The sequence below is a fragment of the Dermacentor andersoni genome, chromosome 8 (genome assembly GCF_023375885.2).
Source record: "Dermacentor andersoni chromosome 8, qqDerAnde1_hic_scaffold, whole genome shotgun sequence".
In the NCBI taxonomy this organism is placed as follows: Eukaryota; Metazoa; Arthropoda; class Arachnida; order Ixodida; family Ixodidae; genus Dermacentor; species Dermacentor andersoni.
The window spans coordinates 83,308,223-83,333,477 of NC_092821.1; the positions used below are offsets into that span (position 1 = coordinate 83,308,223).

Here is a 25,255-nt window from a genome sequence, read left to right on the forward strand (position 1 = left end):
AAGGCCACAAAACAGGCTAATAACCCTGTCACACGGACAAACTTGAGTGCACTTTGAGCAAGTGCAATTCAGCGCGCTGAGCGTCATTTTGGCGGTGCACTGCTACACGAGAAGGAAAAGTTATTTTCTTGAATTGGTGGCGATAAATATGTTAACTTATAAATGGGTGCACAAAAACTGCTTGTCATTGTTAGAAACAGCATTTAGAATCAACTTCATAACAAGCGAAGTAATTTATTGCAACCTCGATAGCAACATTGTTCATCACGAGCCAAGACAAGACAGCAAGACTTACCCTTTATCGTCCAAACAAAATTTCCCGCGATACAACTGTGCGGCCATTACAAGGTGCGGCTGTAAGCAGCCCGATAGCGGTATTATTGTGATAAGGATTTTTTTGTTTTGTTATTTCAGTATGCCAATTTTATTACCTTGTAACGTTAGCAACCTAAACATCACACTGTAAAAAAAATTTTCCTTACTTTACAGAAAATTTGCTGGTAATTTGTGACCGAACACTCTTCCGTAAATTAAGAACGGTCATTTCCGTAGAACGGACAACTGTAAAAGAGAGACCGTAATACAAGATACGAGTGCTTCTGTATCTAGAAAACGGAAGACTCTGTATTCTGAATCTGTACTATAACCGTAAAAGTACGGTGCGTCTCGTATTCAGAAAACGGAACACACTGTATGCTGAATTTGTACTATAACCGTTAAAATACAGGTGCTTGCCGTATTCAGAAAACGAAAGACTCCGTATGCTAAATCTGTACTATATCCGTTAAAGTACAGGTGCTTCCCGTATTTCATCTTGCAGAGCATATCCATTGTTCGAAGAATGTGCCATCGGGGACAAAATTGCCCAGGACGTGCGAGAGTCGACCGAATTTTATGGTGCACTATTTGCTGGGATCAGCCGTGCTACCATCTGCGTTCAGAATGTGCATACGTAACCCACTGTTTTCAGCGGTCTTGAACAGAAATGCAATTTGGTCAACGCTCGCACTTCCAGGGTACTTTTGTCCACGATAGTACATCGCCTTAAATGCAAATGTCATGAAGGCAGCTCATAGACAAAGCAGCAGGTCACCATTGAGAAAATTGTCTTGCCAACACATTGACATGGCTGCAGAGATAAAACACTTTGCACTTTGTGATATGAATGCACTGCATAGCATATATACACAAAGGTGCAACATTTCAGTCCTCAAGTTCTTAGATCACAGAAGCAACTTTATTTTCTTCAATCACTCGTCTTGCACTTCTTCCTGGTGAAAGTTGTTCTTGACCCAAAATGCTTGCAAGGATAAACTTGCTGCTGTTAGGAGAAACAAATAGTATTCGTGAATATCCATCCTAAAGAAAGCGGCAAAAAAGTATAATCACAGAACACGACAAAGCAGTAACTTCTGTGTTAGAAAAACATGTAAGTAGACCAACATTGTTGGAACAAGGGATGTTGCTATAGCCAACATTTCGACATAGGTGCTTGTCATTAGGGTAGCAAATGTTTTCCTTGGCTGTGTTGTTTTGGATTGTGCATAGCTCACTGGCCCCTAGCCTCATTGGGGAAGAAACTGGTGCATATAATAGGTCAAGAGAAGCCAAAGTGTTAAAATAAAGGAAGGAAGGGTGTGCTTAGCAGTGGTGATTGTGATGGAGCGGGTATGAGCACTACTGTCAGTTCTTGCAAAGAGTAGGGGTGACCAAAACAGAAAATGATGTACACATGTAAGCAGTCACTAATCCAGTAGACCTAATCTTCCGAGAAGACAAAATAGGTATCAAGATAAACAGTTTGCACTTTTGGAAAAGGAAAACGAAGAATTAGGGAAAATAAATTTTGTATCAAGATGCATCTGGTTAAGATCACTGCAAACGGTAAATGAAGGCACATTACGAATATATATTTTGTTAAAAGGCGATGAAGAAAAGATATATTAACGAAATATTAAAAAATAGGGACATTAAAATTAAACTGGGTATGACCATAAAACAGTAAAGAACAGCCTGTGGAAAAAAATGGGATGGACAATATGATAACCAGGTGCAAGATTGCAAAACGTCGAGCGCTGTTTATATTCATGCTGCTGTTGACGGCTTCAAGTTTCTGTCTTCCTGTGGAACCTTTGTCTTACTTGAACAAGGAAATGGGTCATTTTTTAAACAAGTCAGTTCATATGCAGTTCAAAGCTTCAGCATTATTATCTTGAAAGAAAATATTATGGTCAGTTCTCCTGGGTGTGCTTTCATTCACCAGTTATTTCCACCGGTGTAAGCTCAAAATTTAATGGTCTAAATGGACCTTAGCTCCTCGCAAACCATTAGCTGGTCTTTTTTTCAACACAGATGCCTGCACATTATATGTGTTGGCAGGAGTGCTAGCGAACTACATTAAACTTGTTGCCACAACCAAAGTGAAACTTGGTAACAGTGATTGAAAAAAAAAAAAACCAGCATTCCACAATATTGATTCAAGTGGTCTGGAAAAGTTGCTTAAGTTAATGTACACCCCCCCCCCCCCTCACCAGACACAATTATACACCACACTGACTCTCATGGTGTCAACCATGCTATTATAGCACTAGGCATCAAGTAGGAGAATTAGAAGAGGGCATAATGCTTTTTGTTAGAACATCAAATGTGCTTTACATAAATGCTACATTCCAACTAACAAAGGAGCAGCCGATAGTGACCAATGCATACGAAAGCTAATGACATTCTGTGCAACAGATTGTTGACGATGAGGTGTTATGCGCACAAGTGCACTCATTCACACAAAATGACATCCTGCAGACAAACCTTGTGCCAACATTACAGTTTGAAAAACACCACAGTGGAAAGCAAAGAGTGTTAAATTTGTTGAAAGTTACTAAAAATTATTCGATTATTCATTATCCTTACTGTTCGTTAAAGATTCACAGATTGTTCCCTACGGGTGCTGTAAACTGCTTTTATAGTGGTAGCAAAAATGATCTGTGGCACAGACAAAAATAAATGCTCATGAAGTTTATGCAAGAGTATACCCTACAAATTACACCCCATTTCACATTCCAATGTGGTAGAAGAGGAAGACGAAAAAAACTACTTTCTCGTGGAGGATGCATACCCCAGAACAGAAGAAACAAGTGTACCCTAACCATTGCTGCTGCCGATGCCTGTGCACTAGCAGTTACATATAATATGGCAGTTACAATTGTTTTTCCACAAGCACTGCAAGCTGCTGCCAGTTTGCCAGTACAGACCTGTAATAAATTTAGGGCAAGTTAAAGCTCTCTAATGGATTCATCTCATATGACACAATCGGAATGCAATATTCTGCAAATAAGTGAAGAGCGATGTGCCATCCCATACAATGAAACACCTTTAAAGAATCTGAATCACCACCTGCACTCTTAGGCAGTTACACCCTATGGAGTGCCCCTTCTGCCACACAAGAATAATCATTATCTGCCTTGATGTGTTTCCTTTCTTTAAAACGCCACGCCCGCTACTTTCCTTTCGGGAATGCTATCATGCTGTTAATGTGCATGCCGTTCGTTACTGGAAAGTACAGGGCTCGCAGCGTTAAAGAAAGGAAACGCAACAAGGCAGATGACGATTATCATTGTGTGGCAGAAGGGGCACTCCAAAGGGTGTAACTTTGCCTAAGAGTGTGGGCAGTGATAAGGTAAGAGTGTGTTCTGTGTAAAGTAGTGCACCTGTATAACCTAAAGCTGTGGAGAATGCATTTAGTATCAGCTGTGAAGGTTTCTAATTTTAATTGCACACAGTAAAAACCTCCATGCAGTTTTGCAAAACGCAAACCCCCTACCTTTTTGTTGTTCAAAGGCAATGACACGTAGGGCCATAACATGTACATTATGAGTTTTGTTCCCAAACAATCAAAGTGAATAGCACCACCTTAAGTGTTATGTGCCTTCTGTCTCACATTTTCTGTCAAAAATTGTTAGTGTCAAATGCTGCGATCGGCAGAAAAACAGATTTCTGGAGCAATATAAAGTATTAAGTACCGTGATCTCAGTTCTTTCACTACTGTTTAAGCATTATCAGGTATTAAAGTAAAAAAACAAGGAATAAATACACGTATATTTTACGTCACAACCCTCATGAGGCATTTAGTAGCAGTGATTATAAAGGATTCCAGATTTACAACGCAGGACAGATTTTACTCCACTGAAAGAATGGCATCATGCCAATGATTCTGCATTTGGTGCTATATTTATTTGTATTTAGTTCCGTTGGATTGTGTGTGTACTGTCAGCGATATTGCTTGACATGCTTTAGATTGACTGTTTTCTAAATTTAGGCAAATTCGTATTCGCAAATAACCTTGTATGACACCAAGAACTTGCTTAGCAGGAGTATTTCTAACATTTGCAAGATATGAGGCTCTTGAATGCATATCTAAGCCTGGGGTGCACGCCGCCCCCTAATCTCATCAGCGAGTTTCTGGAACTCATCTACAAGGTATGTTATGATGAATGTAAAGTTGCTTGAACGGGAGAAATAGGGAATTTAAACAGGTGAATTATGCAGCATAAAAATGATGTCAGCAAGAAGCAAGCATCAAAAAGCACTGTCACTCAATGCGCATAGACTATCAAACGCAAGAATTATTTGGGATGATTTAAAATTCTGGCATTGGAACGAAATGTCTTTTAATCCATATATAAACTGATTATTCACTCTACTACCACTACCTTTACCAGAAACACTCATAATCATTATCCTATCTATGCCACATCATCCTAGCTAATATTCAAGCCTTCATAAGCTGCTTTTTTTACTGCTAATTCTCTGTGGGAAAGAGGCGTCCGTATGAAGACTATATCATATACTTATTACCCGTTTTTTGATAAATGATAAGGGAAAAACTTCACACCAAAAATGCGTTGAGCTTGAGCAAGTTCTACGTTTGAAGCTGTTGATTCTTTTTTACCTTTGCCATCATTGACCCACCTGGTTAGCTAAGTAGACAGAAAAGCTGCAGGAGAAAGGTAGGGGTGCCAAATTAGACTTGTGCCCCAGGGGACCTTTTCACGGTCACTGGAGGAACTGCCTGTGGCCTCGGCATCTTGCTTGAGGGCCATGGCCATGTCTAAGAAACCTTGTCTCCACAGGCTGCATAAAGAAGGATAATTTTCTGAGCCAAGTCTTTTTCTTAAAAGAACCCATTTAAGGTGTATTCGTGGCTTTGCACCACAAAACTGACACATGACTGGCCACTCAAGACACTTTATGTGTATTCGCAGGCTTATTCCTTGGAAAAACACTTTTATGTAGCACACAATGAGTAACAGTAACAAAAAAGTGTATAAGGAGGCTTTCATATTGCTCTACAACTTTTCATTTACACATTTCATTTAATTATTTCAGATATTTATTAACTAATTAAGAATTATGTAATTAGGCAGAATGCAAAATATAATCAGAGTATCTCCAAGCGACGGCAAACAACATTACCTTCATTTTGTCTAGTTACATTGCATTTACATATTTCTAAATCTTGGTGCACGATAGTTAAGACACCCTGTAGATCAACAAACAATATTACAATTTTCATATAATCTTTTGCGTGTTATTGGTGGCTATGGCTGCTTCAAGTTATTCTTTCAGTACAGTACAAGCAGTTTCGAAGTGAAATTGTTTTGCATCGAGGGCGTGTAATCTAGAAAATCAAGCAAAAGGTCAAGTTGTGTTCACTATTCAGATGGTTAACTAAGAAGCTGCAGGAAAAGGAAACAGGACACAACACCTAACAAACAATGCAAAATTTGAAAATTTAAACTGAACAAGAAACCAGTTTTTGAAAACACAGAAGAAAGCCAGCAGCTTACGTCGAATACACCCTTGCTATGTACTCAAAGTGAAGTTGTTACCGCAATGCTTGGGCACCATATGAACGTAAGAATCAACAACTTTGAGCAGAATATTAACACCACTAAATGAACTGGCCTTTGAAGATTCTTGATCTGAAATCCTCAACGACTTGTTCTGGCGTTTAATCTGTCGAGCTCAATCTGTATTCTCAAAAGCTGGCTCTTGGCCATAATTTCTCTAAACGCAACATCAGCTTAAATCTCAAGATAGGGTTGACCTGTAAATAAAGTGGATAATGCATGGCAAACATCATGAACACTCTTACATGTTAACCAGAGGGTTCACTCATGCAGCCATGAAATTGTGATGCAGACACGTTATATTGAAGCTGGTTTTGTGAAGTGTTTCATGCTTCCAAGGCTTCTTCTCCAGTTGTGAAAGCTGTCTCCACTAGCTAAATAAGCGATGAGAATAAAAAAAGAACTTCAACATGCTCACAATACGTTGGCCATTTGCAAGTAAACAGCAGCCTTTTTGGGCGCCCAGGTTGCCTGGTGCAAATCTACTATGCCACAGTACTTGCGTTACCCAGTACCAGCCACTTTAAAATGCAATGTGTTCAGAGCCCTTTCCCTCTGTTTTTTTGCTTTGGAAACAGTTTACCATGTGTTCAGTAGGTGTCGAGAAAGGGGACAGAAAACACTGTGCACCAGTGATTTCTAATGTTTTGCTGGATGCAGCACACCGCACCGGATGCAGGTGAAGCCAGTGGAAATGCGGTGTCATGCAGGCGGTTGTCCTGGAAGCAGGGCATATGGTGGACTAACTAGTGCGTGCGATCAGATTATATTGCTGCCGAAAAACTTTTCTTTGTGGTTTTTTTACATTTTAGGAGGTCTCTACATGTCTGGTAAGCGCTTTTATGACAATCTGAACCCGTATACGATAGTGTTCTCTTACATCAAGTTTTTTCTCATTTACCAGTGTCCCCATTGCACGCCACTTATGTTAGCTACACTGTAGACACTGCAATGGAAAAATTCTGGACACCTCGAAACACTGCTTGGGTAGGTTATGGCACATCAGGCAGGCATGTTAGGGGAAGAAATGCCACACACCCGTGCAAACGAAGTGCTGCCGCAAAGTTGTGAAGCACCAACTTCTGGGACAAGGTTGGCTTCAGTCGAGGGTGCTCGATGTGCTGTCCATCCCCTGTAGTAGAGATCAGTGGTGTGGACCCTTTTATACTGGCTGTCCTTTCTGGTCGGAACCTTGGCAACAGCTTCCACCATACTTTTTTGAACCTGCAACATGTGCAGAGAAAGTCACATCACTGTGCGTTGATTGTATGGCTTTATTGTTCTACACATTCTATCAAATCATTAAAAAATACAGTTCGCACATTTTTACTACTGTATATAGACAGTCTAGTTGCTAGACACGTGAAACATTACCATCCCTCTGACAGAATGCAACAATAGAAGCGTACACTGTAAAGCTACACTAAAATTTAAATTGATGTGACACCGTATGAGCATACAGTATGCTTACTGTATGCTCTAGCCCTGTGTCAAGTAAAAGTTAATCGTCAATCATTTATGGTGTATTTCTACTTATTCTGGGTCATCAAACTGTACAATCAATGTTCCAAGTTTACACGTTGTTGGCTTTTGATTGCCTATGTGATCCGTTTCCTACTTACACATGCAGTAATCCCACTGTAATAAGGAAAAAGAGTTAGAAAAAGAAATGCCATGATAATCTTCCACACTTGCTGAGGGCAGGAACAATGGCCAATAGCATGTGGTTGAAGCTACATAAATACTCAGTTTTCACACAGCTTAATTGTTCAGCAAGTAATAAAGAGGTACGCTGTGCGCCTCTGCATAACCAATAAAATCTGACTACTTGACACTGTACTAAGGCTGCTGCTTGATAGTGTTCAGCAGTTCGGCTTTGGTTTTCTGATATACAGAACTGTTTAGGTACCAATAGTTTACTTTGCGATAAAATGGAACTTGGAGCACTGGTCATTTGCACATAAATAATGCGACAGCAAATATAACACAAGGATAGGAATATGGGTATCTTAGAAAAAGTACATACACATTATGAATATAATGTGATGTGATGCCACAATGAAACAGAAAGCAACGCATAGAAGTGGACGGCACTTCCATGCCACCAAGGTTATTGGACAGACAGTACTTCAGAAGTGCCCGCAACACAGTCAAAGAAGGCAAAGCAGCATTTCTTTGCGTTCAACACAATGCATTGGCGGGCTAGTATGTGCGAATCCATAAATACTTTGTTTAGCGCAAAACAATGGACACAAGAAAGACGACCAGCACAAGGCGCTACTATCAACTGACATCACTTTATTGCGTCACTCCTTTATAGATAGTAGAATCTAGAAGAACATGTGCAGTGAGCACCATGTGCAGGGACCACCAACAACCGATCACAAGAGCGCACTCACGCGACGGGATCCAAAAAACCATATTGAGCACTGCACAAGGTTAAAGAAGGCACACTAATGCACTGTGACCCCAATGACTGTATGAAGAAAGCTTCCGATAACTCTCGGGCGGTGGTATCACAGCACTTTTTCAGAATCATAGTATCACAAAACATGGCTTTGCACTTCCATATTTTACAATGTTGAGCCACATGGGAACCTGTGCCTGTTGGTATGAATCGCTTATGTTCGCAATGTTTCGTGATACTACGATTTTGAAAAAGAGCCGTGATACCACCGCCAGAGAGTAATCGGAAGCTTTCTTCATACAGTCATTGGGGTCACAGTGCATTAGTGCGCTTTCTTTAACCTTGTACAGTGCTCAATATGGTTTTTTTTTTGGATTCTGTCGTATGAGTGTGCTCTTGTGATCAGATGTTGGTGGTTCCTGCACATGGTGTTCACAGCGCATGTTCTTCTAGATTCTGCTGTCTACAAAGGAGGGACGCAATAAAGTGATGTCAGTTGAGAGTAGCGCCTTGTTCTGTCGTCTTTCTTGTGTCCATTGTTTTGCGCTAAAAAAGCAATTATGTATTCCTTGTGTGTGTGTTTGAAGACAGCTCCACACGCAGTAGCGATTCCAGTATTGCTGCCTAGTGGTTTAGCTCGCCGCAGCTTCAAGTGCCACAAAATATAAGGAGAGAAACCTGCATTATAGTTTTGTTACAAACAAGAATATAACGTGAAGTGCATTCTGAGGCCAGAAACTATAGAAAAACATTTCATGATGCACCACTGTGCAGGGTTTTATAGCAAAGTCAAATACATTTAGTGTAAATATCACACTATGATGGTACACAATGGTGGTAATCTGTAATAATATAAAAGGTGCCTTAATGTTACAACAAAAGTTGACATTACTAAATAATAGCCCTGTAAAATTTAGCATGCAGGGGCACCACTTGGTTAAACAATAGTGATGTAATGTCTATGTACACAAGTATTACCCATGCATTTCTGCCATTGTCCAAATGGCATAAATGAATGGGTAATACTTGTATACATAGATATTACATCTCTATTGTTTAACGAAGTGGGTAAACTATGTCTGCCTCATACAAGATTAGAATTAAACCATAAATTATATATAGCCACCCTAACAGTAACACCTCATTTGAACTTCACAGTAAGTAGACGTCACCTATTCAAAGTTTATATGTTGAATGTAACGAACCCTCATTACAGCAGCGCAGAGCATTCCTCACATTTCCTTACGTACTCAGAATTCAGTCATCACCGCAACACATATGCTACAACATCGTCACACAGTGCAACTCACGCTTACACTACACAAATAAACCAAACATGATTAGGCCACTTGTACTGCGGTATGAGCAATAGTGTCGGGATTATGAAATTCCCCACGAAGTCCTCCAGGTTGCCAAGAAACCAGAATGGTTGGCCCCGTGGTACGATTTCACGCAGTTGTGCGAGTGGACATTAACACATTTAAGGAAAAGAGACACTCCTCACGACCACATTATACAAGAATTCCGTGCTCTTCAGGACCAATATCAAAATCACATGCGATTCTACATTGATGGGTCCAAAACAAAAGAACACGTGGATGTAGGGGCCGTAACAGAAAATTGGGAAAGAAGCATTCGTCTACCAAAACATGCCTCTGTTTTCACTGCTGAAGTTTACACTGTATGGGTTGTAGTTAAAAAGATTATCACTGGCAAGCACAAAAACACAGTCATTTTCACTGATTCCTTAAGTGCACTGAAGGCTCTAAACCTAAAATATGAGTGTGAACCCCTGTTAGGGGACATACTAAACATGGTCGCGCTTAACAAATATGGGAGATCAATCCACTTCTGCTGGGTACCAAGTCATGTTGGGATACTGGGTAACGAAGCAGCCGATAGATATGCATCGATGGCAGCGAACAAAGAGATAACACAACACTTCCATACAAAGACAGCATCCACGCGATTAGAAAAGCCTTAACGGCGAAATGGCAACGCGAATGGGACCATTGTGCTGACAACAAACTACATCTCACGAAACCCATAGTTGGCGAGTGGAAGTCATGCTACCATCAGGAGCGGTTCATCAATGTAGTTTTATGCCGACTACGCATTGGGCACACACACCTCACACACAATTACTTACGAAAGAAGACACACCAACATGCGAGAAATGTCAACAGCCACAAACAGTTATGCACATATTACTCACATGTACGCAGACTGAAACACACAGACGAACACTTTTGCACAAATTATGTCAACTACACATACCTTTACACCCTGCTCTAATTTTAGGTGATGATCCGCTAGTCCCATTATGTGACGTTCGTAAATTTCTAGACGACACTGGATTTTTACATAAAATGTAGATTATTAACAAAGCCTTATCCTTCATTAACTGGATTTTAAAACACCTCATGTTTGGCGCAGCATAGCCTTAGCCGCTTTTGCGCCATTAAACCCCATTAACTAACTAAGTAAGTAGACGCCTGTTGATGCCAGCCTCCCCCAGTGCTAAACTGTGCTGCACGCTTTACAGAGAAATTATCGTGGTATCACTAAACTCTGAAGCTATTCGGGACTGCAGCATTGTAGAAGACATCTACAAATGTCCCATTTCATGTGTAACAGCCTGAATTGCTTGCACATCTTACCAAGTGCAAATTAAAATTACTCCTCCTTGTTTAGCATTTTTGCCTGCTAGATCACAATCCAATGTCATCAATATATTAACATATTACCTCAAAGAACCTAATTTGGCTTATAGATGAACACCTTCGCATACTGCCACAGCTACACTCTGTCATATGCGTTGCAATCATAAAGGAGTGCTTGTCCACCAGCACTCCAATGTCCCTAACAGTGATCACCTACACAGCTTGATTCAGGTGGCAGGTGGCAGTCATGATTCAGGTGGCAAATAGCTAAGAGAAAAAAAAATCCACTCACTTTGAGAGCTACAATACTGCGATAACTTGAGAGAGATGGACCCATTGCAGGCAGCAGACCTCTTCTCAGCTCCAGCACAACAGCAACTTGCCTTTCAGTAAAAGAAAAGGATTGATTAGTAATGATAAGTTACCTTGTTTTTGCTGAGTATCAATACAATCTGACTTTCATGCATATCCACTCTCCGCTTTAGTAATACAACTGAATTATTCGTAAAATAAAAGAGTCAATGATGGTACCATTCGCTTCTCTTGTATGTCCAATTTTTTTCGCACTGATACCCCGTTTACTGCTTGCTTACTGACACGAATGCCTTGACTGCCCAGACATCATTCGAAGCAACACGTCTTGCTGCACTGCAAAAAGTTGCACCGAGGAAACACAGCAGAGCAGCCAGAGCAAAGAACTTTTTTTTTCTGGTCACAATTAAAACGTGCACCCAAGCAAGAAAGTAACGATCACAGGTAGTGAGCGACTGCTATTGCCTCGAACGTTTATTTCCGTATTTTAACAGAAGTTCTTGTATCGGATACAGTATGCTCTCAAGCCAATACAAGCGTCAATACAAGTGCGCAACTGAACGCAGTTTTATTCTACGCTTTTAACGCGAGTGAGCAAAAGGTTAGAAGTACCTCACGGAAATTGCGATCGAGCTGATCGCGCTACGACTGGAATCGATCTGAAAAGATAGGGTGATCCCTTTCCCCATTCATGCGTCAGTTTTGCCCTAAGACGTTGCATAGTGGTCTTTTGGAACAATATTTCTGTTCGCGACACCAGCTTACCACACATCACTTTAACACCTACGTTATGCAAACCAAATAAGATTAAAATGGACTTACCTCATGAGCAAGTTACGAGTGCGCGTAGACTGTTGAACACCCGTTGAGAGCAAGCAGGATATATCCGTGTCCAAGCGCATACGTGCACCCAAACACAGGACAACTTCTTCGATGCCGCAGCGTGCAGAGTTTTGTACACGAAGTGAAAGACATCCAGCGCAAATATCTCCGCGCGATGACGGCAAATGACGAGCGCACATGCGTACAAAACACAGCGACAAATTCGGAACTTTGCCAATTCGAACGTGCCGAGACCCAAGCAGCGTAACCATCCATCGTTTCTGTCCTTCGCTCCCGATGCGTCAATCTCTCTTCCTTGGAGTCTTGCTTCACTCTTGAGTACAAATCAAGAGATATTTACGGCAAATTAACAACTTTTACAACACAACACGACACGAAAAATTCCGGCTGACTACACATGTGCAGCTCCGTCTGCCACTCCTAACGGACGCGCAGCGCGCGCTGCCCCCTGGTGCCGGTTTCGTTTTCAGAATCGGTTTCGTTTTCGCATTTGTGCTCTAGTTACTGTATCGTATCAGTTCAACGAGCACAAGCTATCTTGGCACGCTGGAACGACACGTGCCTTTCCTTGCCCTCTATTTCCACTACCCCCTTTCCCTCGCTCTGGTATAAAATGCCCAGCGCAATAAACATAACAGTTCACTGCTGTCTTGAAACGCCTGCTGTTGGTTTCTTCGACCGGGACCCGGTCGATACAGTTACTGCAACTGCAATATAATTGCTTGACAATTAATTGAATTCTAAAAGAGGAGAACACTTTCTCTCCCACAAGTTAGTGCGTTTTATACAAAGGGAGAGAGAATGCAAGAAGCAGAAAGGCAGGGAGGTCAACCGAAGCGTTCGCTACTGGGGATAGCTAACCCCTGTGCTGCAATGAAGTGCAAAAAAATGCACTGCGATGCGTCCATAATCTCTAGTATAGTGATAATTTGGGCTGGTTGGTGCATGTAATGAACGGGTAAATAATGAGTTGTGTCATAACATTACCCATATATAAAGCACATGGAACTAATGGTGTTGCATTCTAGGTCATGAAGAAATAAAGCTTGAATCGTTACATCTCGGCACTGGGCATTCTTTCTTTCCGTATTATTTTTTTCTTCTTTTTGACAGTACACACAGTACTAGCACGGTAATAGGTCCTTCATCTTCAGTCACCTTCCAGTAGTTTACACACATGTCGGTGCATGTTCGCGTTCTTTATTCTACCGTACAAGAACGAGCGCGCTTATACCGGTCTTGGTTCAAGATGAAGCGCCAAATGTTTGCGATTACATCTTATCGCAAGAATTAACACATGAACAGTGAAGATTATGCGTAATCGATTTGTCTCAATGAATGGGCAGTTATTGTCAGAGACGAGATATTTTGTAAATATTATGGGAATGAGTTAAACCAACTACATTGCAGTTCAGCAATGCCCTTTGACACTTGGGTTAATTGCTTGCCGCATTCGAAAATTTCATCCGACCGTTGTACTTGGATCTATAGGCCGCCAGCCCCCTTCGAGACCATTTGTTGCAAAATGTAAATGCCATTACGGTCATTATACCACTCCCTGCGTTTCGGTACTGATTTAGAGTGCACACAATTTTTGGCGTATACAGAGCACCAATGTCATTCCCAGTGCACCAGCATCTGAATGCTGCAAGCTTGTTTACGTATGCACGTATGTCCACGGCTCTTCGTTCACTTAAACATATATGCTGTGTTATTAACTACAAAGCGCTTAATTTGAGAACATTGCGAGAACACGCATATATTTGCGCATATGATCAGCGAGGCCCATATGCGCGGCAAACTGCGACCGCAATAGAAGATGCGTATATATATTTATACGATCTGTTATTGCAGCTTTTGGTAGAAGGCTAGCTCTCACATTTTGTACGCATCTTCATAATGCGTACAGTTTGCGTGTTCAATAAAATATTGTTAGCTGAAACTTTACGAGTACGAGCGCTCATTCAGACAGCTTAAGTTTTCTCACAATAATACGGATGTTCGCATAACAAAAATACGGAATTCTGTCTGTTTCGTCCAAAACAGTGTATAGCCGTACATATGATTACAGTGAAAATGTCCGTAAAGCTGAAAACGGAGAGCACTTTCCGTATATTAACGGCAGATTTTGCCGTATTTTTGAAATATGGCATAGTTTCCGTATTTTTACACTGCAGTTCTCCGTATAATGACGGAAATCCTCCGTATAATTACGGAAATTTTTTACAGTGCAGTTAATAAAAGTTACTCCTCATTCGGCTTTCAATATTAGTTTAGTTATCTTTTACACATTACTAACGAGGCTATAAAATTGGCCGCCGCGAAATGTGTTCGCCGAGCACACTCACTCTGCAGTGAGTGTCGCTAAGGCTCCCCGTGAGGCAGCCTGCGAATGACACTAGCGGCGAAGTGCGCTAGCTCAAAGTGCACTTAGGCTCACCCGCGCCGGCTACGGGGGAGGGGGTAAGCCCGAGCCCCCTCCGGAGTTTTCCGGGGAGGATGCTGCCCCCTTCGGCGATGCCGAAGCCTACTCCGCCCCACCGCACCCTAAAGTTCGTTACCAGAGTTTTGTCGCCCTAATAATTTGAGCTTTCTCACCTAAACTTCTATTGGAGCTAATAGCTCACTGCACCATTACTGGCGCGGTGATGCATGGCTCCTATATTGAGAATTTCGCTTTCTTTCTGAAAATCCTGACAATAGGATGACAAGCGCACTAAAAGCACAAGCGGCGGCTGGCTCATCCGAACTTTATCACTTCAATATGGTTTTAAATTTCTGTGTGAACACCACGCAGCTAATTTGAGGGCGCTGATTGATGATGCGGGTGGAGCAAAGTTGGGTTTTACTTTTTATCGTCGGCTTTCTTTACCAGTCAGAAAATTTGGTACGCAACCAGTACTTCGCCGAAAATACCCAGTTAGATGTCCCTTGGCTGTGCCTGAAAATGCCTCATGGACACTTTCTTGATTGGGAGAGTACTGGCGGCTACTCCACTGTTCTGGAAACCATGTGCAGTAGGCTTTCTTCGTTTAACGTAGTTCCAATTTTTTAAATACATGGTGCATGACAGTTGGGGCACCCTGTGCAATTCACTCAATAACGGAAATGAAGCCAAGCCGAATGCCCTCGAAATCGGAATCAACAGCGGTCATGCACAGCAGCACTTATACTCGCACTAACGTTAAAAAAAAAGATATATAGAGAGAAACACTGCAGTTTCTGCGGAAAGGAGAAGCAGTAGTAGCGATACCGATTTGTACGACAATTTCACGAAGAAAGTTTACTCCATCGAAAGACGCCAAATGGTAGCTGGTGCTTGAAGGCTTATGCTGTGAAACTGATCTGCCTCCTATAATCAGGTCTTGTAAATACTGATGCAAGGCCTTTATAATATATATATATACATATTACGTCAGTTGTTCCTGTTTCATGTTTTAATCTTGGTAGTATTGTTGATGAGGCCTGTTTTGAGGTGTATCTTTCGTGTACCACATTAGAAGGCTGCTTACTCTGTAACCCCCCTTACACAATGCCCCCATGGGGCCTGTAAGGTATTTTAAATATATATATATATATATATATATATATATATATGTATGTGTGTGTGTGTCATCCCTGCAAACTTCTTAATCTCATCCGCCCAGCTAAGTTTCTGCCGCGCCCTGCTACGCTTCCCTTCCCTTGGATTCCAGTCCGTAACCCTTAATGACCATCGGTTATCTCCCCTCCTCATTACATGTCCTGCCCATGCCCATTACTTTTTCTTGATTTCTACTAAGATGTCATTAACGTTCGTTTGTTCCCTCACCCAATCTACTCTTTTCTTATCCATTAACGTTAGACCCATCATTCTTCTTTCCATAGCTCGTTGCGTCGTCCTCAATTTGAGTAGAACCCTTTTCGTAAGCCTCGAGGTTTCTGCCCCATACGTGAGTACTGGTAACACACAACTATTATACACTTTTCTCTTGAAGGATAATTGCAACCTGCTGTTCATGATTTGAGAATGCCTGCCAAACGCACACCAGCCCATCCTTATTCTCATTATTTCAGTGCCAAGATCTTGATCAATGATCTGGTCAGTTAGCATGCATTGCAATTGGTCCCCTGAGTTGCTAAGCAAGGCAATATCGTCAGCGAATCGCAAGTTACTAAGGTATTCTCCATTACCTCTTATCCCCAATTCTTCCCAATCCAGGTCTCTGAATACCTCCTGTAAACACGCTGTGAATAGCATTGGAGGGATCGTATTTCCCGGCCTGACGCCTTTCTTTATCGGGATTTTGTTGCTTTCTTTATGGAGGACTACGGTGGCTGTAGAGCCGCTATAGATATCTTTTAATATTTTTACATACGGCTCGTCGACACCATGATTCTGTAATGCCTCCATGGCTGATGAGGTTTCGACTAAATCAAATGCTTTCCGTAATCAATGAAAGCTATATAGAAGGGTTGGTTATACTCCGAACATTTCTCTATCACCTGACTGATAGTGTGAACATGGTCTATTGTTGAGTAGCCTTTACGGAATCCTGCCTGGTCCTTTGGTTGTCAGAAGTCTAAGGTGTTCCTGATTCTATTTGCGATTACCTTAGTAAATACTTTGTAGGCAACGGACAGTAAGCTGATCGGTCCATAATTTTTCAAGTCTTTGGAGTCCCTTATCTTATGGATTAGGATTATGTTAGCGTTCTTCCAAGGTTCCGGTACGCTCGAGGTCATGAGGCATTGCGTATACAGGGTGGCCAGTTTCTCTAGAACAATCTGCCCACCATCCTTCAACAATACTGCTGTTACCTGATCTTCCCCAGCTGCCTTCCCTCTTTGCATAGCTCCCATGGCTTTCTTTACTTCTTCAGGCGTTACTTGTGGGATTTCGTGTTCCTCTAGACTATTCTCTCGTCCATTATCGTCGTGGGCGCCACTGGTACTGTATAAATATCTATAGAACTCCTCAGCCACTTGAACTATCTCATCCATATTAGTAATAATATTGCCGGCTTTGTCTCTTAACGCATACATCTGATTTTTGCCAATTCCTAGTTTCTTCACTGCTTTTAGGCTTCCTCCGTTCCTGAGAGCACGTTCAACTCTATCCGTATTGTTGCAGGAAGAAAGCGGGCCCACGAGTGTAAAATAATGTATATTTACAACTGAGGTATATGGCGGTCAGGCAACTGCCAGACTTCGCCTTCCTCTAGTCTAATTCAACTTCCTTCTCTTCACCATAACATCACCCTCCCGGCAGAGTAGCTCCGTCCCGGTGCAAGTTACAGAGCCTCACTTAATGGGGGGACATAGGGCTTGAGCCTGACGACGTGAGCAACATCGCTGGTGACGTTAGGACGCACTGAAGGCTGACCTACTGGGGTGATCTGGTATGTCACGTCGGAAAGTTGGCGTAAGATCTGGTACGGACCAGAATGACGGGAAAGTTGTTTTTCCGAAAAGCCGACGCGACGTGAAGGCATCTATAGAAGGACAAGGGAACCAGGTGGGAAATGGGAGTCTCGGTGCCGAAGGTCGTAGCGTCGCTTTTGAGAAGCTTGCGAAACTGTGAGGCGATGACGGCTGACTTCTCGGGCCTGGGCCGCTAAGTCAATAGAATCGCGAGCGTAACCAGTGCTGGTTGATTGTACTGTGGAAGGTAGCAACGTGTCAAAGGGCAAGGTGGGGTCGCGGCCATACAACAGGTAAAATGGTGAATATCTGGCAGTGTCGTGACGGGAGGAGTTGTGCGCGAAAGTGATGTGTGCTATTGCGACGTCCCAGTCGCGGTGATCGTCGGAAACGTACATGGCCAGCATTTCAGTTAGCGTGCGGTGCAGTCGCTCGGTGAAGCCGTTCGTTTGAGGGTGGTACGCGGTAGCAATCTGGTCTTCTGTAGAACAGGAGCGGAGCAGATCATCGGCGATCTTCGATAGAAAGTAGTGGCCGCGATCCGTCAACAACTGGTGAGGGATGCCGTGGTGCAGCATGACGTCGTATAGTAAGAAGTCGGCGACATCTGTAGCGCAGCTGGTAGGTAGCGCTCGTGCGATGGTATATCTCGTGGCATAATCGGTTGCTACAGCAATCCATTTGTTTCCTTTGATGGAAATTGGAAAGGGGCCAAGGAGGTCTAGGCCCACACGGAAGAAGGTCTCTGTAGGGATATCAACTGGTTGCAGTAAACCAGCGGAAGGCATAGCAGGCGTCTTCCGGCGCTGGCACAGGTCATAAGAAGCGACATAACGGCGCACAGAGCGATAAATGCCGGGCAAGAAGAAGCGGAGCCGCAGGCGGTCATATCTACGAGTGATGCCCTGATGGCCGGCAGTAGGAGCGTCGTGAAGTTGCTGGTGCACAGCGAGTCGAAGGTGCTAGGGAAAGACTAGGAGGAGCTCCGGGCGGTCAGGACGAACGCTACGACGGTATAAAGTTCCATCGCGCAAGGTGAACATCCGGAGGCACGGGTCATTGGGCGAGGAGCTTAGGCGTTCCATAAGTGTTCGAAGAACCGGATCTTTGCGCTGTTCGTCGCTAATATGGCGGAAGCCGTAGAGGGATAGAACACTGATGTCCGAGTCTGTATCGGTATCGCCTGGTTGACCCACGGGATTGTGGCACAGGTAGTCAGCGTCCTTACGCAGGCGCCCTGACATAATAGAATATGTATATTCTTGTAGACGCAATGTCCAACATGCAAGTCGTCCAGTTGGGTCCTTCAAAGAGGAGAGCCAGCAGAGGGCGTGATGATCGGTTACGACGCAGAAACTCCGACCGAAAAGGTACGGCCGAAATTTCGCGAACGCTTATACGAGCGCGAGACATTCTCTCTCAGTAATGGAGTAATTTCGCTCGGGCGTGGAAAGAAGGCGGCTAGCGTAGGCGATGGCACAGGCTTCGCCCTGCTGAGGCTGAGCGAGGACAGCGCCGATGACATGACCACTCGCGTCAGTTCGTACTTCAGTGGGCGCAAAAGGGTCAACGTGTGACGGGATTGGTGAAGTTGTAAGCCGCTCAATCAGGGTAGAGAAGTCCTTCTCCTACATTGGTCCCCAAGAGAAAGAGACGTCTTTCTTAAGAAGGTCAGTGAGAGGGCGAGCGATGTCGGCAAAATTTTTCACAAATCGCCGGAAATAGGAGCATAAACCCAGAAAACTACGGACATCGTTTGTTGAACAAGGTACAGGAAAATTTCGCACAGTGTGAAATTTCTGTGGATCAGGTTGAATTCCGGCGGCGTTTACGAGATGGCCGAGCATGTGAATTTCACGGTGACCGAAATGGCACTTGGAGGAGTTTAACTGAAGGCCAGCCCTGCGAAACACGGAGAGTATGGTTCTGAGGCGCTGCAGGTGGCTCTCAAATTTTGGCGAAAACACAATCACATCGTCGAGGTAACAGAGGCATGTAGGCCACTTCAAGCCGCGCAAGAGAGAGTCCATCATGCGCTCAAATGTAGCTGGCGCATTGCATAACCCAAAGGGCATGACTTTAAGTTGGTACAGACCGTCCGGTCTGACTAAGGCGCTTTTCTCGCGGTCCATCTCATCGACGCTAATCCGCCAATAGCCGGAGCGGAGGTCAATTGATGAAAGGTATTGGGATTCGTGAAGGCAGTCAAGAGCGTCAGCAATGCGAGGCAGGGGATAAACATTCTTCTTTGGTATCCTGTTGAGGTGACGGTAGTCAACGCAGAAGCGCAACGAGTTGCCTTTTTTTATTTACTAAGACAACCGGCGATGCCCACGGGCTACTGGAAGGTTCAATGACGTCCTTGTCCATCATCCTGTCTATCTCTTTCTGTATGATGGCTCTTTCTGTCCGGAGACACGATATGTCCGCCCGTGAATGGGGCTGGCGTCACCGGTGTTGATGCGATGCGTGACAACAGATGTCTGGCCAAGTGGACAGTCGTCCAAATCGAAGATGTCCCGATAAGATGACAGGAGGTGACGAAGAGCTGCTGTTTGCTCGGAAGCAAGGTCAGGGGCGATCATAGAAACATCGTCCGCAGAGGTCGAGTACGGAGGACTGGGTGACAAAGGTCCATTGGTACTGAGGAAGGATTCAGAGGACAAAGAAGAAACATCACACTCTTCCAAAAGAGTGATATGCGCCATGGCGATACCGTGTGACAGCACATGCGATGAAAATGCAAAATTGAGGATGGACACGCGAGTGCAGTTTTCGCAGATCCAGATTAAGGTGCTCGGCAGGGCAATATTGCGCGACAAAACTACGTCAGTAAGCGGCGACACGACGTACTCGCCATTAGGTACGGCAGGAGAGGGCGTCAGGAGGACATTTGTAGCTGCTTGTGGAGACAGCCTTGCAAACTCAGCAGAACATAAGCGGTGTGAAGCACAAGTTGTTGTGTCGGCAGGAAGCGGCAGATCCAACTGTACAACACCTGCGGAGCAGTCAATTTGGGCAGAGTTTTTCAAAAGGAAGTCGATGCCGAGATTTAGGTCGTGCGGACAGTGTTCAAGGACAATAAAGAGAACAATGGTATAATGGCCCCCAATGGTCACACGTGCTGTGCACAATCCAAGGGCAGTTTGAGTACTCCCATCGGCGACTCGCACTGTGCCCGGTCCGGCAGGTGTCAGAACCTTTTAGAGCCTTCGGCGGAGAGCAGCGCTCATAACTGAAAGCTGCGCTCCTGTATCAACGAGAAATCTAACAGGAACGCCATCAACTTCAATGTCCAGTTGGTTTCCACTAGTAGGCAGGGTCAACAGAGGATTTGTGGGCCGGGTCGGAGTTGCAGCTTCACCTCCGTGAGCTGCACCGCCTAGTTTCCCGAAGCGAACGACCGGTTGCAGAAGGGGACGAAGAGCGGTGAACGAGAGGCGAACGGGACCTACGACCTTGCGGAGACGGGGAGCGGCTATATCTTGGTGGAGCACTGTCGGCATTGATGTTCCTAGTCGTCGTATACGGCGAGAAAGTGCGATTCTCTGGTACTTGGCGGTGGTGACTCGGAGACAACCACCGAGCAGGCGACGACCAGTGGTTGCGGCAATGACGGACGATCTGTCCTACCTGAGCAATTAAAACAGATTGATTTATCACCCGCTGTGCACCAGTCAGCTGGGTTGCGACGGAGTGGCGGAAAGCTTTGCGTCTGAGAGCGAGCGGCAGGAGAAATCTGGTAGGTACTTGTATGGCGGACCGCGCAGAGTGACGGAATGCCCCAACTTGCTATTTCCTCCCGAACGACTGCTTGTATAAGGGAGATAGCGGGCACGCTTTCCCGACAGTCGGAACGAACTGGAGCTGGAGCCATGGCCTCAAGCTCACGGCGAACGATGCGCGTGATATCTTCCGGGCCTGTGGGCTGAACGAACCGCGGCGGGTCTTCGCAAGAAGATGTCGCGGCGGTATTGGTCAATCGGTCGAAATTTGAGCGGCGCGGCGGCCCTTCGCTTGTTCCAAGCGCCGGCACTCCTTTATAATTGCATCCACAGTGGCACAGTACTTACACATCAGTAGATTGAAGGCATCGTCTGCAATACCTTTCAGTATGCGACCAATCTTGTCTGCCTCGGTCATGTTGTTATCAGCCTTGTGATAGAGGGCCAACGCATCCAGTATGTACAGTCGAGCGCGATTTGAAGGTTATCGCGCGAGCGTCGACCGGGAACGCGAACAGCGCCATGGCCCAGAATTCTCTGCCGAGGCGAGGGAGGTATCAGGCCGGCTTAACTCACTGTTTTTGCTGTTCCTTCAGCAGCCGTCACTCCCTGCTGGGCTATCAGTTTCTTTCTTTTTCTTTTTTTTGGGTTCTGCGAACAGGAAGTGATCGTAGTGCGCACGACGTATTCTTCGGTATTATCTGAAATTGGACGTTACGAAACTGTATCTAGCCTATGTAACGTCATTGCTGCTGAGCTAGGAAGAATGGGTGACCAAGAACATTAGCTTAAGCCCGCGAAGATACGAGGTAACCAAGTCCACACTTTATCGCAACAAATGGAAAGCTTAGAATAGAGAGAAAGGGCGGTGAGTTTGTCGCGGGGTGATGGTTGTTGTATGTAACAGCGAACGAGGGAGAGAAGAGTGCGAAATCATGATTTTTCCTGTCCCGAAACCAGCCGCCAGGTGCCTGGAGTGCTGGGCTGGTTGACGCTTGCGCGATAACCTTCAAATCGCGCTCGACTGTACATGGCATAGGATTCTGTGGACGTCCGAGGGCGGCACGCAAGTTCATTTTTTGCTGCCAGCTGACGACCGACAGTTCTGCCAAACAGGTCTCGCATTTTTTTTCTTTGCAGACATCCCAGCTCGTTAGGTCAGCTTATTGTGTGTCGTACCATTGCTTCGCAGTTCCTCTAAGATAAAATATCACGTTTGCTAGCATCATTGTTGGATCCCACCTGTTGTTGTCACACACTCGCTCGTACATCATAAGCCAGTCCTTGACGTAGGCGTTGTCCGTGCCACAAAATGTCCCTGGGTCCCACCAATAAGCTAGGATGACCGTCGGCACGCGCTGCTCAGGTGTTGTCGCGTGTGTCGGTTGATTTGCCATTGTGGTGGCAGGTAGATGACGTCCGCTGCAAAGTTCCGCGATTGTATCCCGCACCTTCCACCAAAATGTTGCAGGAAGAAAGCAGGCCCACGAGTGTAAAATAATGTACATCTACAACTTAGGTATATGGCGGTCAGGCAACTGGCAGACTTCGTCTTCCTCTAGTCTAATTGAACTTCCTTCTCTTCACCGTAAGAATAATATACTTCCCTATGTCAGCTGTCTTACGCTTGTTGATTAACTTCGAAAGTTCGGCCACTTCTATTCTAGATCAGGGTTAGAGGCTTTCATACATTGGCGTTTCTTGATCAGATCTTTGGTCTCGTGCGATAGCTTACTGGTATCCTGTCTAACGGAGTTACCGCCGACTTCTCTTGCACACTCCTTAATGATGCCCATAGGATTGTTGTTCATTGTTTCAACACTAAGGTCATCTTCCTCAGTTAAATCCGATTACCTGTTCTGTAGCTTGATCCAGAATTCCTCCATTTTCCTTCTTACCGCTAACTCATTGAGCGACTTCTTATGTACCAGTTTCTTCCGTTCCCACATCAAGTCTAGGCTAATTCGAGTTCTTACCATCCTATGGTCACTGCAGTGCACCTTGCCGAGTGCGTCCACATATCGTATGATGCCAGGGTTAGCGCCGAGTGTAAGATATATTTCATCTCTAGTCTCGTCATTCGGGCTCCTCGGCATCCGCTTTCGCCTATCCCGCTTGCGGAAGCAGGTATTCATTATCCGCATGTTATTCTGTTCTGCAATGTCCACTAATAACTCTCCCCTGCTATTCCTGGAGCCTATGCCATATTCCCCTACTGATTTGTCTCCAGCCTGCTTCTTGCCTACCTTGGTATTGAAGTCGCCCATCAGTATAGTGTATTTTGTTTTGACTTTACCCATTGCCGATTCCACGTCTTCATAGAAGCTTTCTACTTCCTGGTCATCATGACGGAATGTAGGGGAGTAAACCTGTACGACCTATAATTCGTACCTATTATAAAGTTTCACTACAAGACCTGCCACCCTCTCGTTAATGCTATAGAATTCCTGTATGTTCCCAGCTATATTCTTATCAATCAGGAATCCGACTCCTAGTTCTCGTCTCTCCGCTAAGCCCAGGTAGCAAAGGACGTGCCCGCTTTTTAGCGCTGTATATGCTCCATTTGTCCTCCTAACTTCACTGAGCCCTATTATATCCCATTTACCGCCCGCTAATTCCTCCAATAGCACTGCTAGACTCGCTTCACTAGATAACGTTCTGGCGTTAGGCGTTGCCAGGTTCAGGTTCCAATGGCGGCCTGTCCGGACCTCATATATATATATACACACACATACATTTACAACTCAGCATTGGTAGGGTGGGAATGCACGTACGAAACATACGATGCTTTGTTTCCGACGTTTCGACCGGGGTCCGGCCTTCATCAGAGAGTACACACAACGTCAAGGCCTGTTTGAATACGTACATGGCATAGGGTGCCACCCTATGCACTTAACCACTGCCAAGACACATAGCTGCTGTAAGGATCTTGCACACGTGAGTAATCGACAATATATTTAAAAAAAATTCGCGATCGGGAGGGTTGCTCCAGGTTCGCATAAATATATATATATATATATATATATATATATATATATATATATATATATATATATATATTAGGGGCTGGACCAGCTTCCTAAGTCCCCCTCTCCCCCATATATATATATATATATATATATATATATATATATATATATATATATATATATATATATATATATATATATATATATATATGTGTATATATATATATATATATATATATATATATATATATATATATGTATATGTTGTCACAAAAAGACAATGGACGATGTACCCGGCGTCGGCGAGGGAGGCAGTTGTACAAGATGGCGTGCAATAATTCAAGCCAGCGTCCTCAGCTTCTACCTCTTCAACTTCAGCGCCCATCTCTTGCTGAGCGCGTGTTTCAGTCCCAACTTCTTTTTTCCAGCGCTGGCTCATGACATCTAGCGGCATTACTCCCCCGCCAAAAGAACGGCATCGACCCGATGCTTACTAAACTAGAAGGAAGAAGTGTGGAATTCGTATGATATCGGATTGGCGTCGCCTTAACGCGCGAAATACGGCTTGAGGCGAATAACATGCACTGTCTCTGAGCGGTGCTGTCGACGCCGAGGCGACGCGGCACCGTCGGGAATGACTTCATAGTTCACTTCACTAACGCGGCGTATCACTTTCTAGGGTCCAAAGTATCTACTAAGGAGCTTCTCAGACAACCCCTGGCGACGGACTGGAGTCCACACCTAGACTTGGTCACCTGGCTGGTACTCGACTTGCCGATGTCGAAGGTTGTAGCGTCGTGCGTCTGTACTCTGCTGCTTCGCGATGTGCATGCGCGCGAGTTGACGAGCTTCCTCTGCGTGTTGAGTAAGTTGCTCGGCGTCGGCAGTAAGTGATGCTTCGGTGTCGTGCGGGAGCATAGCGTCTAGCGTGGTCTGGACCTCGCGCCCGTAGACAAGACGGAACGGTGTGAAGCGTGTGGTTTCCTGAATGGCGGTGTTGTACGCGAATGTAACGTACGGCACGACT

At 44.4% G+C, this 25,255-nt stretch overlaps 1 protein-coding gene and 2 long non-coding RNA genes across 5 annotated transcripts in view; 1 reads left to right on the forward strand and 2 right to left on the reverse strand.

Annotated features, from left to right (window-relative positions):
- LOC140219832 (uncharacterized) overlaps window positions 1–25,255 on the forward strand; it is a 92,723-nt gene that overhangs the window by 33,891 nt on the left and 33,577 nt on the right. The gene's annotated exons all lie outside the window — the stretch shown is intronic.
- Window positions 1–25,255, reverse strand: part of LOC140212911 (uncharacterized) — a 96,055-nt gene that overhangs the window by 9,025 nt on the left and 61,775 nt on the right. The gene's annotated exons all lie outside the window — the stretch shown is intronic.
- LOC140219831 (uncharacterized) lies at window positions 1,216–12,513 on the reverse strand. Of its 2 annotated transcripts, none has more exons than XR_011896067.1 (5): window positions 12,111–12,513; window positions 11,269–11,359; window positions 6,945–7,130; window positions 4,966–5,127; window positions 1,216–1,321 (listed from the first exon to the last, which is right to left on the reverse strand). It is a non-coding gene; the product is annotated as an uncharacterized lncRNA (long non-coding RNA). The 2 variants fall into 2 exon arrangements; XR_011896068.1 differs by having other exon boundaries at window positions 6,945–7,159.